Source organism: Salvelinus alpinus, chromosome 6, assembly GCF_045679555.1.
Source record: "Salvelinus alpinus chromosome 6, SLU_Salpinus.1, whole genome shotgun sequence".
Taxonomy (NCBI): domain Eukaryota; kingdom Metazoa; phylum Chordata; class Actinopteri; order Salmoniformes; family Salmonidae; genus Salvelinus; species Salvelinus alpinus.
This window is the reverse complement of record NC_092091.1, coordinates 89,551,548-89,556,547: the sequence shown is the minus strand read 5'-3', so window position 1 is coordinate 89,556,547 and position 5,000 is coordinate 89,551,548. Positions and strand designations below refer to the sequence as shown.

The window sequence follows — 5,000 nt, the reverse complement described above, 5'->3', positions numbered from 1 at the left end:
CCCAGAATCCACGCTTAGGCTTAAGCTCAGTGTTACAAGGTCAACAGCTTCTGGCCTTGGTTTCCGCTTAGGCTTTAGCTCAGTGGGCTAAACTAGCTCAAGGTGACAGAACGTATTTGACATCTCTGATGTTGGGTTAATGTGTCGACATCACGTTCAGTCAGTATTTAACATCTTTGATGTTGGGTTAATGTGTAGACATCACGTTCAGTCGGTATTTAACATCTTTGATGTTGGGTTAATGTGTAGACATCACGTTCAGTCAGTATTTAACATCTCTGATGTTGGGTTAATGTGTAGACATCACGTTCAGTCACTATTTAACATCTCTGATGTTGGGTTAATGTGTAGACATCACGTTCAGTCACTATTTAACATCTCTGATGTTGGGTTAATGTGTAGACATCACGTTCAGTCAGTATTGTTCTGGATGTTGTGTACTTGCCAAGCTTCTGGTGTGCAGAAAGGAGGGCCATAAATGGAATCTGTCGGTCACTCAGGAGGCAGGAAGAGCTTAGAATAGACAGAGGACCATTAAAACAGAGGATCCCCAACTGGCACACAGACAGGTAAGGCAGAGGTAAGGATGACACAGGACACAGCGGTACCATAAAGTGGCATGTTGCCAAATGGAACTAATGCTCTCTCTCTCTCTCTCTCTCTCTCTCTCTCTCTCTCTCTCTCTCTCTCTCTCTCTCTCTCTCTCTCTCTCTCTCTCTCTCTCTCTCTCTCTCTCTCTCTCTCTCTCTCTCTCTCTCTCTCTCTCTCTCTCTAATATGGTCATACATTTGGCAGGAGGTCAGGAAGTGCATTTTGTGGGCAGTGTGCACATAGCCTGTCTTCTCTTGGGAGCCAGCTCTGCCTACGGTGGCATTTCTCAATAGCAAGGCTATGCTCACTGAGTCTGTACATAGTCAAAGGTTTACTTCAATTTTGGTCAATCACAGTGGTTAGGTATTCTGCCACCGTGTACTCTCTGTTTAGGGCCAAATAGCATTCTAGTTTGCATACAGGGGGTACCAGTACCGAGTCCATGTGCAGCGGTACATGTTAGAGGTCATTTGTACAAAGTGACTATGCATAGATAATAAACAGCAAGTAGAAGCAGTATAAAAACAAAGGGGGGTCCATGTGCATAGTCTGGGTGGCCATTTGATGAATAGTTCAGCAGTCATATGTCTTGGGGGTAGAAGCTGTTAAGGAGCCTTTTGGACCTAGACTTGAAGCTCCGGTACCGCCTGCCATGTGGTAGCAGAGAGAACAGTCTATGACTAGGGTGGCTGGAGTCTTTGACAATTTTTGGGGCCTTCCTCTGACACCGCCTGGTGTAGAGGTCCTTGGATGGTAGGAAGCTTGGCCCCAAAGATGTACTGGACCGTACGCACTACCATCTGTAGTGCCTTACGGTCGGATGTCGAACAGTTGCCATACCAGGTGGTGATGCAACCGGTCAGGATGCTCTCGATGGTGCAGCTGTAGAACTTTTTGAGGATTTGGGGACCCATGCCAAATCTTTTCAGTCTCCTGAGGGGGAAAGGTGTTGTCGTGCCCTCTTCACGACTGTCTTGGTGCGTTTGGACCATGATAGTTTGGTGGTGATGTGGACACCAAGGAACTTGAAACTCTCGATCTGCTTCACTACAGCCCCGTTGATGTGAACGGGGCGTGTTCGGCCCTCCTTTTCCTGTCGTCAACGATCATCTCCTTTGTCTTGCTCACGTTGAGGGAGCTTTTGTCCAATTGGGAAAGGGCAGTGTTGAGTGCAGTTGAGATTGCGTCATCTGTGGATCTGTTCGGGCGGTATGCGAATTGGAATGGGTCTAGGGTGTCTGGGATTATGGTGTTGATGTGAGCCATGACCAGCCTTTCAAAGCACTTCATGGCTACAGACGTGAGTGCTACGGTGCGGTAGTCATTTAGACAGGTTACGTTCACTTTCTTGGGACTATGGTGGTCTGCTTGAAACATATAGGTATTACAGACTCGGTCAGGGAGAGGTGGAAAATGTCAGTGAAGATACTTACAAGTTGGTCTGCGCATGCTCTGAGTACACTCGTCTGCTAGGCTCGCGTCACCGGGCAGCTCGTGGCTAGGTTTCCCTTTATTAGTCTGTAATAGTTTGCAAGCCCTGCCACATCCGACGAGCGTCAGAACCGGTGTAGTAGGATTCAATCTTAGTCCTGTATTGAGGCTTTGCCTGTTTGACGGTTCATCTGAGGGCATAGCGGGATTTCTTATAAGGGTATGGATTAGTGCTTTTTGAAAGCGGTAGCTCTAGCCTTTAGCCTTTAGCTCAGTGCAGATGTTGCCTGTAATCCGTGGCTTCTGGTTGGGATATGTACGTACAGTCACTGTGGGGACGATGTCGTAGATGCACTTATTGATGAAGCCTGTGACTGAGGTGGTGTACTCCTCAATGGCATTGGATGAATCACGGAACATATTCCAGTATGTTCTAGCAAAACAGTCCTGTAGCATAGCATCCGCATCATCGGACCACTTCCGTATTGAGTGAGTCACTGGTACTTCCTGCTTTAGTTTTTGCTTGTAAGCAGGAATCAGGAGGATAGAATTATGGTCAGATTTGCCAAATGGAGGGCGAGGGAGAGCTTTGTATCTGTCTCTGTGTGTGGAGTAAAGATGGTGTAGAGTTTTTTTCCCTCTGGTTGCACATTTAACATGCTTGTGGATATTAGGTCAAACGGATTAAAGTTTGCCTGCATTAAAGTCCCCGGCCACTAGGAGCGCCACATCTGGATGAGCATTTTCTTGTTTGCTTTATGGCCTTATACAGCTGGTTGAGTGCGATCTTAGTGCCAGCATCGGTTTGTGGTGGTAAATGGATGGCTACAAAAAAATATAGATGAAAACTCTCTTGGTTGATAATGTGGTCTACAGTTTATCATGAGGTACTCTACCTCAGGCGAGCAATACCTCGAGACCTCCTTAATATTAGACATTGCGCACCAGCTGTCATTGACAAATAGACACACAGCATCACCCCTCGTCTTACCAGACGTAGCTGTTCTGTCATGCCGATGCACAGAAATCCCAGCCAGCTGAATGTTATCCGTGTCGTCGTTCAGCCACGACTCGGTGAAACATAAGATATTACATTGTTGTAATGTTGGTAGGATAGTCTCGAACAGAGATCCTCCAGTTTATTCTCCAGTGATTGCACTGTTGGCCAATAGGACGGATGGTAGAGGCGGGTTATCCACTCGCCAACGAATTCTCACAAGGCACCCTGATCTCCGCCCCCTGTATTTCCGTCTTTCCTTCACTCGAATGACGGGGATTTGGGCCTGGTCTCAGAGAAGCAGTATAACATTTGAATGACGGGGATTTGGGCCTGGTCTCAGAGAAGCAGTATATCATTTGAATGACGGGGATTTGGGCCTGGTCTCAGAGAAGCAGTATATCATTTGAATGACAGGGATTTGGGCCTGGTCTCAGAGAAGCAGTATATCATTTGAATGACAGGGATTTGGGCCTGGTCTCAGAGAAGCAGTATATCATTTGAATGACGGGGATTTGGGCCTGGTCTCAGAGAAGCAGTATATCATTTGAATGACGGGGATTTGGTCCTGGTCTCAGAGAAGCAGTATAACATTTGAATGACAGGGATTTGGGCCTGGTCTCAGAGAAGCAGTATATCATTTGAATGACGGGGATTTGAGCCTGGTCTCAGAGAAGCAGTATATCATTTGAATGACAGGGATTTGGGCCTGGTCTCAGAGAAGCAGTATATCATTTGAATGACAGGGATTTGGGCCTGGTCTCAGAGAAGCAGTATATCACTCGAATGACAGGGATTTGGGCCTGGTCTCAGATAAGCAGTATATCATTTGAATGACAGGGATTTGGGCCTGGTCTCAGAGAAGCAGTATATCATTCGAATGACAGGGATTTGGGCCTGGTCTCAGAGAAGCAGTATATCATTTGAATGACAGGGATTTGGGCCTGGTCTCAGAGAAGCAGTATATCATTTGAATGACAGGGATTTGGGCCTGGTCTCAGAAAAGCAGTATATCACTCGATTGACAGGGATTTGGGCCTGGTCTCAGATAAGCAGTATATCATTTGAATGACAGGGATTTGGGCCTGGTCTCAGAGAAGCAGTATATCATTTGAATGACGGGGATTTGGGCCTGGTCTCAGAGAAGCAGTATATCATTTGAATGACAAGGATTTGGGCCTGGTCTCAGAGAAGCAGTATATCATTTGAATGACAGGGATTTAGGCCTGGTCTCAGAGAAGCAGTATATCATTTGAATGACGGGGATTTGGTCCTGGTCTCAGAGAAGCAGTATATCATTTGAATGACGGGGATTTGGGCCTGGTCTCAGAGAAGCAGTATAACATTTGAATGACAGGGATTTGGGCCTGGTCTCAGAGAAGCAGTATATCATTTGAATGACTCGGATTTGGTCCTGGTCTCAGAGAAGCAGTATATCATTTGAATGACGGGGATTTGGGCCTGGTCTCAGAGAAGCAGTATATCATTTGAATGACAAGAATTTGGGCCTGGTCTCAGAGAAGCACTATATCATTTGCGTCGGGACTCATTAAAAATAAATCGTTGTCCAGTTCGAGGTGAGTAATCGCTGTTCTGATGTCCAGAAGCTCTTTTCGGTCATAAGAGACGGTAGCAGCAACATTATGTACAAAATAAGTTACAAACAATGTGATGGCTTTGTTATGGAAGGTTTGGGAATCGCTTCCTTTTAGGTGGTTGTAGAATTTAACAGCTCTTTGACAACTAGCTGGTATCAGCCTAATTCTGCTCTGCATGCATTATTTGGTATTTTACGTTGTACACTGAGGATATTTTTGCAAAATTCTCCATGTAGAGTCTAAATTTGGTGTTTGTCCCATTTTGTGAATTCTTGGTTGGTGAGCGGACCCCAGACCTCACGACCATAAAGTGCAATGGGTTCTATAACTGATTGAAGCATTTTTAGCCAGATCCTAATTGGTATTTCAAATTTTATGTTCCT

At 45.8% G+C, this 5,000-nt stretch overlaps 1 protein-coding gene across 1 annotated transcript in view; it reads left to right on the top strand.

Moving 5' to 3' along the window:
- LOC139579792 (sodium-dependent phosphate transport protein 2B-like) overlaps window positions 1–5,000 on the top strand; it is a 24,314-nt gene that overhangs the window by 1,535 nt on the left and 17,779 nt on the right. The gene's annotated exons all lie outside the window — the stretch shown is intronic.